Source organism: Myxocyprinus asiaticus, chromosome 3 (assembly GCF_019703515.2).
Source record: "Myxocyprinus asiaticus isolate MX2 ecotype Aquarium Trade chromosome 3, UBuf_Myxa_2, whole genome shotgun sequence".
Lineage (NCBI taxonomy): Eukaryota > Metazoa > Chordata > Actinopteri > Cypriniformes > Catostomidae > Myxocyprinus > Myxocyprinus asiaticus.
In genome coordinates this window covers 25371425-25385619 of record NC_059346.1, presented here as the reverse complement: position 1 = coordinate 25385619, position 14195 = coordinate 25371425, and the positions used below count along the sequence as shown (strand labels likewise).

The 14195-nt window shown below is 38.5% G+C and overlaps 1 protein-coding gene across 8 annotated transcripts in view; it reads right to left on the bottom strand.

Moving 5' to 3' along the window:
• The window catches only part of LOC127422083 (calcium/calmodulin-dependent protein kinase kinase 1-like), a 192671-nt gene extending 183280 nt beyond the window's left edge, over positions 1–9391 (bottom strand). For 3 of the 8 annotated variants that reach the window (XM_051665469.1, XM_051665477.1, XM_051665479.1), the window contains exon 1: positions 8783–9387. The gene's annotated coding sequence lies outside the window, so the exon portion shown is untranslated. Of the gene's footprint in view, positions 1–2668; positions 2738–8782 lie in introns of all 8 variants that reach the window. The other 5 variants (XM_051665458.1, XM_051665449.1, XM_051665441.1 and 2 more) reach the window with 5 other exon arrangements.
• Between the last annotated feature and the right edge of the window lie 4804 nt (positions 9392–14195).

Sequence of the window (14195 nt, the reverse complement as noted above, 5' to 3'; positions counted from 1 at the left end):
CATGATGGGCGTGTCACTGACTTGGCCACCAAAGTAGTATCGTTACTGCAGCCATTCAAAGACCAGGGCCACAATGTTTGGTTTGACAACTTTTACACATCCCCAGCTCTTATGGTTAAGTTGTTAGAAATGGGAACTAATGCCTGTGGGACATGCAGGGTGAATCGAAAAATGTTTCCTGCAGAATTTGAAGACATCAAAAGATGGGAACGCAAGACGGCTTGTGGGGATATGAGGTGGTGTAGGATTGAGGGGAATATACTTGTAATTCAGTGGAAGGACATGCGTGCAGTTACATGCCTCTCCAATTTCCACAACGCGAATGGCTCAACCGAAATTACTAGGTTTGGGAGGTATCGATATTCAAGCAAGTTTCCCTTTGCATACACTAAAGCCTGTAGTCCCTCCTTCGTCATCACTCCACACAGCCCATGTCCCTAAATTTGAAGAGTCCTCTAAGAGATGTTGGCTATGTTATCGGAAAATTAGGACTGAAAATAAAACTAAAGTAGCTTGTTGCGCGCCAGAATGTAATGGCAAAAGACTTTGCTTGGTTCGCGATAGGAACTGTTTTGGGCTGTGTTTACTGGTGTAGTTGTCCTCCCCCTCCCCTCTTTTCTCCCTCTCTTCTCTCCACAGGTATTGCAGTTGTTGAGTATTTATATATATATATATATATATATATATATATATATATATATATATATATATATATATATATATATATTCTGTTCCTGCATTCTTTATTAAAAATGTACTGTAGATAGTTCGAAAGTGATTTTGTATGTTTTGCTGTGTAATTCGTGTGTAATTCTAATGTTAAAATTAAATAAAGCATGTGTTTTATTGAACACATAAAATGTGTATTTCAGTGTTTGTGTCTTTCAATTTCAGATGCAATCTCAATTTATTATTACAGGTGCTCAAAAGGAGTATTTGAGGAGTGGTCATGTGAAATGTATCTTAACATTCTAAATGTTGTTTTATTCTGTTTTCCCACTAATCACTAGAATGGTCATAACTTTTAAACAATAGATTATATTTCTAATCTGACTGCTATTCTACATTGCCCACAAAATTATGTATATTTCAAACACTCCAAGTTTCCCACTAGCTTGTAATTAAAATGGTTGAAAATGCAGATGTCTGAAGTATGGTGGCCGGAGAAGATTTTTGTAAAAATTGCTGTGTGAAATCTTATTGATAAAGGATGATTAGCCTTAAATAATTATACATATATTTATATCATTTGAATGCCCTAGTTCTTCTATTCAATATGGTATATACGGTTCAGGTGTGTGATGTTATATGAATGGAATATGGATATGAATATCATATTCTGGCACAGAATGGAATTTTCTGAATTTTGGGCTCAGGCTTTAAAGGGTTAATAAAAATAGTACAAGTAATTTTCTGCTTTGAGGCATTTCTTTATTTGACAGATATCGATATCACTACAGCTGTCTGGGCTTCCTGAGCCCTTCAAATGTCAAAACTCCCAGTAAATTAACACACACGACAAGGCAAACATGAATAACCCATCTATAATGATTCTAAGGTCGTTTTAAGCTATTCGTTATACATGTGTAAATACAGGTCCGGTGTTGCGGGCTTGTGGAAGCACGCACAACAGCACTGCTGCTGAAAAAAATGCTAGAGAAAGACACTGCATCAGATTTAAGGTGCTCTCCTTTTTAAATATGATACTATTGAAAAATACCCATGAAAAAGTACTGGTCAATATTCATACTCTGGACGCGAAGGGTATATAACTCTGCAGGATGTCATGGTCAATGGACTGCATAATTGGAGTTCTATGATGCAGATACCCAGTTATGACAAAAGGCCACTGTCTTTATCGCAATACACAGAGAGATCACTGAGATACAGTCTTAAGTAAAGGATTACAAAGGAAACATGAAGTGGAGTCTGTAAGAAGACTAATTCAACTCACAATTGCACAGTAATCTCCTCTTTGATCAAAAATTACAACCCCATGAACAAAAGACTTCTGCCTCTCTGCACACAAACACACACACCTCTTGTTTACACAAAATACAGTGTTGATTGCAAGAAGCTTTGCTCAAATTCACTGCTGTTCTAGAAATCAATGTGCAGTGTTGATGTCTAAAGAACTAAAAGGGCTATCACAGGCATACTGAGCATTAAAATTGGATTAAGTGTAACATTATGCATAACAAATGTCTAAACTTATTTTGAAATGGCTTTAAAGGGGTCATGAAGTGCTTTTTTAATAATTTTATTATCTTCCCTGAGGTTCAATGATAATGTTATAAAAGTTTTTTTGCACCAAAACAGTCACAATTTAGTAATATATGATCATGATCATTTTCCACCAGGTTTTTGGCCCTCTGTCTGAAACGCTCAGTTCTGGCCTAAGCGCCTCCTTAAAACTTCAATGTAAACACCCAATGTTAAGATTGAGGTGCTGCATGATGTTAGCCAAATTCAGCAAACTCAATCAGAAGAGAATGAACCTCGACATTATATAACAATATTACAGGGTTTACATATAATGCACATCCAACACATTGCATCTGAATATATTATACTGTTCATCTCAAGCACAACTGTTATCACAGGTCACCATAAACTAATCAACCAGTCATGACATTGGAAATATTCATAAAAGAAATGGTTTACTTACGTTTTTGAAGTGTTTTAACTGCCTATCCTTAGATACATTGGAATTCTTATGCATATCTCTCTGAGTCAGCTTAATAAATATACATAAAAAGAAAAGAAACATCTTATCTATACATATTAATTTTAATAATAAAGAGAACAAAGAAATAAGGAAATAAATTCAAATTAATGCACAAAGCAAAGGAATGGGGAAATACTCTGTATGACAGAGATAAAGGTACCCATGAAAGTAAGAGGGGCTGAAGTAATTAAGTATAAAAACATGATCTGTAAGGTGTGTGAGGTACTAAATGTCCATGATGTGAGTGAGGTGGGGGTGTGATATATCCCTCCAGCCTTAATGTCCTTTGCAATCAGTCTAACAGTGGCTGAAAAAAAAAAAAAAAAAAAAATATATATATATATATATATATATATATATATATATATATATATATATTATAGCAGCGTGCCTTGTGAGTGGGGATACTTTCTGGCCTGTGGTGTCTCAGGTTGTATCCTGAGTTCTTCCACCTTGACAGAGAGTGAGCTGGGTGATGTTGGTCACTGAGGATGCTCTGCGTTTTTCTCCTACAGCATTGTGTGTAGAGTGTGTCCATGGAGGGGAGTTCAGAGCTGATGATTCTCTCTGCAGTTCTGATGACACGTTGAAGGGATTTACTCTCAGCCTGGGTGGTGTTTCCAAACCTCACAGTGATGCCACTGGTAAGAATGCTTTCAATGAGTCCTATTTAGGCCTGGGTGAGGGGCTGATGGCTGAGTCCGGCCTTCTTCAGCAGCCTGATGAAGTAAAGCCGCTGCTGTGCTTTCTTCACTGTGGCCATGGTGTTTTCGGCCAAGCTCAGGTTTCTTGTCATGTGAAGGCCTAGAAACTTGTGACCGTCAGCCCGCTCCACCTCAGTCTCTTTGATGGTGAGAGGCTGCAGAGGGGGGGCTCTCCTCCTGAAGTCTATAATTATTTCTTTGGTTTTGTAACTATTATGACTGTTCACAAGCAATCCATGCTGACATAAGCAAAAAAAAAGAAAACCAACACATCATAGTCCCAAGAACGGTGAAATGACACACACACATACTGTAGGCGCACGGAGGTGCACATCGCTGGAAAAACACCGAAACGGTCAAAGACATCCATCGTCAAAGACGTCCAATGTTTACATACACCAACAATTAAAAATAGAGCAGATGGGCGAAAGAACTTGTCCATGACGCATTTGTGCTCAAAACAACAAGAAGCAGCAGCTGAATGAAACAGAATTGCTTCTCACTTTCAGAGTTGTAACTTGACACTTTTAAAAGTGGTGAGATACATAGCGTTGGTCAAAGAGTGTAGTTCATGTTTATATACAAAATAATTCAAAATAGTCCAGATGGGTCCCTTTAGGTGTTATGTTAGGAATAGTTATCCACAGAAGGCCTGCTCTCTTGACCTGTGTGCCAGTGTGCCGGTCAAGCTTGATGACGGCCACGGGTTCGATGAAGCATGTTGTGGGATGTGTAAATACAAATGAGCAATGTGTCATGATGTCACGAACAGACACATTTCAAAACGAGATATTTCAGCAGGGTGGCAACTATAAATGCTCTTTTTAGACTGGGGAGGAAGTTTTAAGTTCTGAAATGTACAGTATGTTTTATAGTACAGTTACTTCTTATACGTCTAAATATCAATGAAAATTTTATTCTCCATTTCATTACCCCTTTAAACCTTGAATCTGCAGTGCAAAAATATTCAGTTGTTACTTTAAGGAGCTATTTCAACCTGATCTGACCTTTAAAAATTACTTTTGTTACTGTAACCTAATTAGTCTGGTTGATATTAAATCTTAAGTGTGTATTTTTTCAGTGTTAAAATTATTTTTCATATCCCAGCATAATATTCAGAAACAACTAAAAGTTATCCCTTTGTAGGTTGATTTTCCTGAAAAGCGTGAACACTGTGGCACTTTCAAAGTTAATTTTAATTTTATCACATGACGCAGGTTTTTAGGTTACCTGACAAAACATCTTTTACAATGTGGAGACTAAGTCCTAACTAATTACTAACCTAGTTAATGAGATTATTTATACATTTCTTATCCTTTCCTAATCCTTTCTTAAAGAGCACCTACTATGGTTTTTAAACGTGCCTAATTGTGTTTTAAAGGTCCCATACAATAGATTTACATGCATCCAAGGTCAAAAAACACTTTAACTTGCTCATAATTTAAATTGCAGCATTACCTTTTTTTCCCAGTGTCAAAAACGATTCATTCAATGAGCCATTCTAAAGGATTCATTCTAAACTCCTCCTTTCAGAGAGCCTACTCTGCTCTGATTGGTCAGATGACCCATTCAGTTGTGATTGGTCTACCGTTTAGTGTAGTGTTTGAGGGTGGGCCAAAGCTGTTTGTGAGCAGCCAATGAAGACCAGAGGTGGGTTTTTTGTTACCAAATTACATATGTTAGTACAGGAAGTAAGTCTGGAATTACTAACGACTGGTTTCAGGTGTTCAGAATCGGTTCTTTCTTTTGGGAGTCAGTAACTCCATTTGTCGTGCACATTGACTTTTTTACATTCACAAACAGCTATATAACACACTACATGAAAGGTAATATTTGAAAAACCATAATAGGTTTTCTTTTTCTTTAATAAATATTATTTTAGCATACCTCTCATTAACATGTTTAATTTTACTGTGCGATATGCCTTAAAAGAGATGCGTTTGTGTATGCGAGGAGGAGGAGCGAATTCTCCAGTGTCATTTATTGCTGAATCAGAGTAAACCAAAAGCAGAGGTGACATTACTGCAATGAGACAAGTCTCCACACAACAAAGACTACACATTAAAGAAAGACATACTGTAAAAAAATAGGGTAAAAATGAAACACTGCTAAAAATTTAGTTTGAATACTGCGTTCCCTTAAAGACCCCATAAAACAAGCACAACTTTTATGCACTGTATTGACATATTTCCTACTGAACTAGAAAGTTTGGACAAGACATTCCGAAGGGCTCGTCCCTGTTTTTAAATAGGCTTTAGTTACATTACAGCCATAAACCATGCTAGTTGTTGGTCAGTTGCAGGGGGAGGGACATTTTCATTCTAGAGAGCGTATGATTGGACAATAATCTGTGTAGTACGGAATGATTTTTTTCTGAAATAATTTTGCAATTATTTTTAGTTCCCTCACAATAAATTACCCATGGTTTCACGGGAGATGTTATCGCGACCCTGAAGAAGAAATTTCAGGTGAAATGGCGGTCTGCTCTGTGTAGCTTATTATGATAAGACATTCTCCCTAATTAGTGAGAGTTCAGGTCTCTGGCACTGCCACCTTTGCGGTGCTTGTTAAATGTGGTGTGCAAAGAATTGGCGCACCGGCCACCAAGGTCCCTGCCCAGGAGATTGGCAGGTCTATGGGAGGCCCAGTGACTGTGAAGTGGCACCCCAGGTTAACTTTGTCAGGAAATCACTTCTCGCTTTCCCCGCTGTTGCGAGCTGGGAACGAGAGTGTGACATCTCCTCTGTAATACAGGTTGGTTTGCCCTGTTTTTACTATTGTTCACGACATGCCAGGAGAATGCCATGTCACAACACAGAGATTTTAGGTGCCACCATGTCTCCTAGTAACCCTCTCCCTACTGTCACAAATCGGAAACGAGTTTGTGGTGTGACGCAGGTCACTTCGATGCCTGTTTTTACTGTTGTTGATGCCATGCCAAGGGGCTGCCATGTCCCAACACAGAGATTTTAGGAGTCTTTATGTCACCTAGTAGCTCTTTTGCTTCCCCGGCTTCTCGCCATTGACGAGCCTGGAATGATATCATGGTCAAAGTCTGTTCACTCTTATGTTACTGTTGGCTCCATGTCATGATTGTCACATTCCAACAAAGTTTTTCGACCCTATTGCATTTGCACAAGGCACAAAACTATTCACGACTATGCGTTTAGGTTCGTGAGGCATTTGTCTCACTTTAATAGCATCCCTCTCCTCTGCCATCACGGTGCAGGATGTGCCAATTTTGCACTAAGAAGTACAATGCCTCCTAGCCAAGATGCGATGGGTAGCATGCAGGAAGGCTATTTTCTGCTAGTGGCAGGTAGGATGGTGGGCTACAGCCATGCTGGACTTGAGATGATTGAATCGGGCACTCAGGATGTCTTCGTTCAAGATGATTACTCTGAGACAGACTCTGTCTCACCTCTGTCCTCTAGACTGGTTCAACCTAATCTGAACGATGCGTTCTGTTATGTGCAAAGAGCCCCTCGTCACGGTCCATTCTTGAGATTCACCTTTGAGGGGACCACATAACTTTTTGAAAGCCCATCAGCTTGTCCCTTGCTCCCAACAACATGACATGTGTCGATGCGTCACTCGATCCGCTGGGGCTGGGCGATACTCATGTACTGAACTACCTCAATGATTGGTTGCTTTTAGCACAATCCGGGGAACAAGTGTGTAAGCACAGGAATCTGCTGCTTAAACATCTTAGCATTAAGCATTTGGGCCTCAAAGTCAATTGGGCGAAAAGCTGTTGGATGCTCTCCCATGGGAATTCCTTTGTGGAGGGATCTGCTCTCGCAAGCCGAGGCATGATCTAGCATCCCCTGCCGAAGCTGTGGAGACTTTATGTCTGGCCCCTGGACGGGCTCATCTGACACATTCGGTTTGTCATAGCCAGTACTTGGTCAAAGTGACCAACTTGAAAGGGAATGCTCAGGTTATGACTGTAACCTTGGTTCCCTGAAAAGAGGGAATGAGACTGATTTCTCAATGTAAAGGGACTGAGAAATGCACTCTCCTCCCTTCAGTCGAAAATCCTAATGTAAAGGCGCTGTGTTCCAATTTATATGCCCACGATGACCTGCGCATCAGGGGCGGTGCGTCAAGTGCCATTTGCCAATAGACTGGCATGATTGTAAAGGACTTCAGAGATCGTAACTCCTGGGAGAAGCTCCCCATAGCGTCAGCAACTGATGCAGCATCTCATTGACATCATCATATATTTCACACACACAAACACACTAGCATATAGGAATCTCCCAGCATCCCATGGGAGAGCATCCAACAGGTTTTCGCCCAGCTGACTTTGAGGCCCAAATGCTTAATGCTAAGGCAGTGATGGCTCAGCAGTTAAGGCTCTGGGTTACTGATCAGAAGGTCAGGGGTTCAAGCCCCAGTACTGCCAAGATGTCACTGTTGGGCCCTTGAGCAAGGCCCTTGACCCTATCTGCTCCAGGGGCACTGTATCATGGCTGACCCTGCACTCTGACCCCAGCTTAACTGGGATATGTGGAAAAAAAAAAAAAGAATTTCACTGTATTTGTGCAAATGTATAATGTGTGATAAATAAATGTAATTATTAAAATTATAAACCAGCACTGCTGAGGTGTCACCAAGAGATGTATAACCTCTGAATTATTCTCTCACATAACTATCCGGGTATTGTTTGATGACTCTAAATAACATATTGCAGAGGAATAAAAAAAATTCAATACAAAAATTATATATATGAATATATATTACCTTCCATACCCCAATGGCTGTATTGTAATATGGATTATTTTAAGGGATAGGCTAGTTTACTGAAAAATAGCAATTCTGTCATAATTTACTAACCCTCATGTTATTCCATACCCGTTAGACTTTTTTTCTTTTGAGAAACACCAAAATTAGATGTTAGGCAGAATGTTTGCCTCAGTCACCAATCACTTTCATAGCATCATTTTCACATACAGTACAGTGAAAGTGAATGGTGACTGAGGCTTTCGGTCTGTTAACATTTGACCTAACATCTCCTTTTGTGTTCCACATAAGAAAAAAAAAAAAAAAAAAAAACGAGGATGGGTAAATGGCAGAATGTTTTTTTTTTTTTTGGATGAACTTACCTTATAATAGCCCTTTAACACTTATATTCCCCTATATCACTATGAATATACTGTAATCAGGGTAACGTAAGGGGACTCTCACTTTAAAAAAACACCCTTCGCCTCTCCACACTACTGAAGTAACCAGCTGCATTGTTCAAACAGTTCACTTTATGCTAAGTGCCTCACTGAATGACTGTCCTTGTAAACGACCCAAGCAAAAACAAAAAATATCGCCATGCTGATATTATAACTGTACTCACGTATCAACTTGGTCTCGTGTCTTTTGTTCAACAATTTCCCGCGGTGTCACTGATCACAGCTTCTGCATTTAGAACTTGCTTTCGATTTGGCTGAATCAAACAGCACTTCAATCCATTTGCGTCGCGATGTTTTAAAAAAAAGTTTCACTAGTACAAAAAAAAAAAAAAAAAAAAACGAGCTGTCAAAGATCCACAGTGTGTGTCGAGGCTTCTGGAGCGTACAGCGAGTCTGACAGCTAGCTGGCTTGATCAATTTCGGTGCCTTGTTTCGCTCACCGCTCTCTCCGATTGAGCATGTTTCTGTCTCTTATTGTGTTGAACTCTTGATCTTCGGGCTTTATTTCCTGGCGTTATCTCCGCATCATTTCAGTCCCTTGTGAGTCAGTTTGATGGCATATATCTGCCCCATCCCTCTCTCTTCCGCACTGCTGAAAGATCTCCGACCGACCACAGCTTCAAATACTTCAGCCGCTTCACATGCTGTCACCCGCTTCCATTCCACTATCAATCCATCAAGTCAAATACGCGAAATTAATTTGCCTTGCTCTGTGCAACATTACCAGGCGAACTTCACAATCCATCAAACATTTCCCTTTCCTTTACTGCGGTCGGGTCCTAAAGCCCGCCCGGTTCATGACATGATTTTTGCAAAGTCGGACTAACAGAGCTAGATCATGGGATTGTAGCTCGAACCACATAACATTATAGTTATAATGACATAACTGAGTGAAAAAATATTAAGAATGTGACAGCACTGGGGGCCTGGGTAGCTCAGTGGTAAATGATGCTGGTTACTACCCCTGGAGTTCGCTAGTTCAAATCCCAGGGTGTGCTGAGTGATTCCAGCCAGGTCTCCTAAGCAACCAAATTGGCCCGGTTGCTAGGGAGGGCAGAGTCACATGGGGTAACCTCCTAGTGGTTGCTATAATGTGGTTTGTTCTTGGTGGGGCATGTGGTGAGTTGAGCATAGATGCCACAGTGGATGGTGTGAAGCCTCCACATGTGCTATGTCTTTGTAACAACACACTCAACAAGCCACATGATAAGATGTGCAGGTTGACAGTCACAGATGTGGAGGCAGTTGGGATTCATCCTCTGCCACCCAGATTGAGGCAAATCACTACATGACCACAAGGACTTAAAAGTGCATTGGGAATTGGGCATTCCAAATTGGGTGAAAAAAGGGGAAAAAGGAAAAAAAAAAAAAAGGATGTGGCAGCACTGCACCATCTACTGTTTTGAAAAGGGGATGTTGCTCAGTACATTTTGTTTTGAAAAGGGATGTTGCACATTTGTGAGAAAATCTGCATTGATGCATTTGTGAGAAAATCAAGACTGTGGTTGACACAGTTGTCACATTGGATTTTGTATTTGTTCAACGATCCTGTAGAATTTGTAGAAAAGATTGTATTTATTTGTAAAATATGATGTAGGTTCATATGAAACACATTTTTTATATTCGTAAAACAGCGCATTTGTTTTTTAAGCCAGTTGTACACAACAGCTACCCTTCATTTTCTATTGAAATGGCCCATTGAATTTGCTGATCGTTTTCTGATTGTTTTAGAGTGGAGTTTTCCTTTGCAAAGAGTATTGTGTTTGTTTGCAAAATGTTTAGATTTGGCACACATCTGACTCCATAGGAATTCGTCTGTTAACGTTCACCAAACTTGAAGTCCACGCTTAATCCGCAAAATATTTACGATCGTGCAGATTCCCATTGAAATGACTGTATTCTGCCCAAGAAACTTATATGTGCAAAGTTAAATGTGACTGCTCCTTAACTTATAAACATTTAAAGACAGACCATACCACAGCTCCAAGGTTGTTAATCGATTGTATATGCTTCTTTTGAATCCATCAGTCCGTGTAATTTTTTAGAAATGTTTAATAGTGGAATTCCTGGTGAAGAATTACACTGCCCATGATCCTGAAGTGAAGCAATTCACCAATCATGGCCAACAAAGCCTGCCAAAAGAGCTCTGCAGCGACCACCCATATCTATGATGCACTGTGAATGACGCAGTCGAGTCATTCGTGCACTCTCAAACTACTTACATATTTGCAAACATCTAAATATTTTGCAATCAAATAAAAATACATTAAGTCTTTACTTATAATCAACAACTTTAAATCATTGGTTTTATATTTTTCCCATAGTTTTTAATTAAATTACATCATTCACAATACTTGATTGTAGTTCCTGCTCTCATGAAAGACTTTAAGTACACAGTCTTGTATCTTTGTCTTTTTGTCCGAATTTTAAATACTTTTTTGCTGCAAATGAAAGTTTGTAACGTTGTGATTCACCTTGAATCTGGTTGGTTTGGTGCATGGCTTAGAATGCTTTTTTGTTTGTTTGTTTGTTTGTTTGTTTGTTTGTTTGTTTGTTTGTTTTTTTAAGGATTTATGAAATCCCTGAAGAAATGAATGAGAAAAATACTTCCGGAACTAAGATGGCTGAAAAAGTGGGTGGGCACTGTTGAGCTCTTTTGGCCTCTGCGTTGTGCGCCTGCTCAGAAAAATCAAGGTGATGCACAAAGTATATTTAACACTTCTCAGCTGATGTCTTTTCTTCAAATATTAGATTTTGCGTTGCGTAGAGTATACTTGGACAGGATACTCTGCATAGTATGCATAGGGTGTTATCAGCTAAAGTGGGCCATCAGGTCAAAAAGGCCAGATAAGTTTGGTGTGTCATAGTTCTTCAAGATTCCATATCCACTCACTGCAAACTAATTTAAACAGTTGCCACAGTAGTATTTGACATGTTTCAACTGATTCAATTGGTCTACGTTTGTTAAAGGTGCACTCAGTAACTTTTGTGTTATAGTGACACCTAGCGGTGTGGATGCAGCATCATTCAAAATCAGTAATTTTTAGTTACAGATGCCATTGTAGAAATTAAGTATTCATAGTCAGCCATGATTAATTTAATCCAAGAGTGAAAGTGTCCAATATCAAGGCGGTTACTGAAATTAAGCCAGTAGTATTTGGCTGGTCATGTGATTCTAACATGGAACCCCCCATGAGGAGATCCTTTCCATGTAGAACAAAACAGCTTTTATATTTGGTTTCAAAATTACTATTAATTTCTTTAGGAGTACTTTTTTTAATGAGGCAGGAAAAATATTTTTTTACAGAGACTGAATTGGGAAAACATAGGATTACTTCCCTAGCATGCTTACGGCACTTTTAAAATTATACAGTTTAAATATTCATGAGAAATTATTAAACATCTAAATGTAAGGTATCATGAGTTATGTAATATTGTTCTTTATAAGAAAAAAAAATCTGTGATTTGCAAAACAACCTAATTATTTGATGAAAAGACTATTTAGTTGCTACTATGTTTCAGCTAAAATTGGGCCACTTTATAAACTGACTTATAAGAGATATTTTTTCAGTGGTTCCTAAAACTGCTCAAATAATATTGAAAGAATTCAAATTCAAGTTTGGATGTGTTATATTAGTATTGTATGAATGCAGTATCCACAAATATTCTTAAATACACACATGCACCTCACACACTCTCACAAACACTCGTGCCCATTTTGTTGCAAATGTTATGATGAGATTTTTACGCATAAAATTACATTTGGAAAAAATTATGAAAAAAATGGAAAAAATTCAAAATCTTCACACAGAATCGTAACAATAAGTTTAGTGAGGTTTAGTAAGTGAAGTTGCCTTATAAGGTTCTATCCTTGTCAGAGTTATACTGTATATTGTTCTCATTCTAACACCTACAAATCCAGCTCAGTCTCTCTCAATTCAACCTCCCTCACTACACACATTTAAAGACATTTATTTGTAATCCCATAATACATTTCTTGTAATGCAATGTTATTAATTGACTTATAAATAATGGTAAATAAATTAAAAGCACACTTTTTTCCCCACAATGATGGCTGTGCAGTAGATTTGCTGACCCATTTTACCTGAACACAGCAATGATGATGCAGAGGGGCTCTTGGGATTAAACAGTTGTATTTTGTTAAATATGTTCAACATAAAATGATAGAAGAGACCTGAATTAACAAACAAAGAGCAGTCTGGAAAATGTACATAGATAGTTTAATTCTGTTCTAGATGATTTACCAAAAACTGTGCTTCTTTTTATCTGACATCACCCTACAGAAATAGACTAGTAAGAGTAGTACAGTAGTATGCTTTTGTGAAAATTGTGTGAGCTGAAAAGAAATTGTGTAGATTTGCCATTTCCTCCCCCCATAAGATTATATGAGCATAAAATTGATCTAAAAGTGTTACACATTCAATATGCTGTTAATTATGCTTGCTGGAAGCTGAGGTAGATGAAAAAATATAGCCTTATAAATTTAAGAGGTAATGACATCTTACCCCATGAGTAATGACAACTGAGTTCATTTATTGAAAGGTCAAACCCATTTGTTCCATCTACTTTGGCCTATTACAGGCTAATCTGAGTCTACAAGATGGTCTGATGTAAGTAATGGCTGATAAAGTGAAAATCTTTTTTTTTTTTTTTTTGCATATAAGGACATTCCCAAATGTCCTCAAACGGAGGTTTTGTCAGATTTAGCACTCTTCTTGGGGGAAAATGTGTCCCCTAACTATAGTGAATACGTACACACATGCTTGTTTTTCTATCTTGGTGTGGACTTTCTATTGACTTCGTTTGCTTTTTATATTAAGCTAATGTTATTTTCTATCCCCTATTCCAAACCTTCAAACAAACCTTTTTTGTGTGTGACAGTTTTAGTCTGATTACATATACAGTACATCTAATTCAAAGAAACATGGTTATTTGTGAGCAAACTAGCAGAACAGCATTGTGTACACATCCATAACATACACAAGCAGTCTCAGACACATGTACGCACACATACACATTCACACAAAGACTGATGTAGCTGCTGATCAATTTTCTTTTTCCTGTCTTTTGTCTTTCACCTTTTACCATCACTGAGTGTATCCTTGCAAGCTCCATTCATGGTCTTTTCAGAATAATACTCTGAATGTCTGCTATTGAGTTTTGTATGACTCATACCAATAATTTACACCAGTGCTTTTAATATGCTCTCACAATGCCACCAATCAAGGATAGAGAAAGGTTAATAGGCAGAGAGAAAAAGAGACAGACAGGGAAGCAAAGAGGAAGATGGAAAGAACAAGGAAAACAGACAGCTTGAGAGAGGCAGACACTGGAAGAGAGAGAAAGAGGGATGAAGTGACAGAGTGATTTATTAAGCTGAAGGAAAGAGAAATCAAAAGCAGATCCTAAAGCCTCAAGCACGATAGAAAGGAACAAGCAGCTTTAGGAACCTCACTATGCTTGAGCTGGGAAAGAGAAGAGAAGGCAAGGCAATATGGTGGGATTATCTTCTATTAAAATGAATGGGAGAAATTGGAACGCCCAACGGATGTAGAA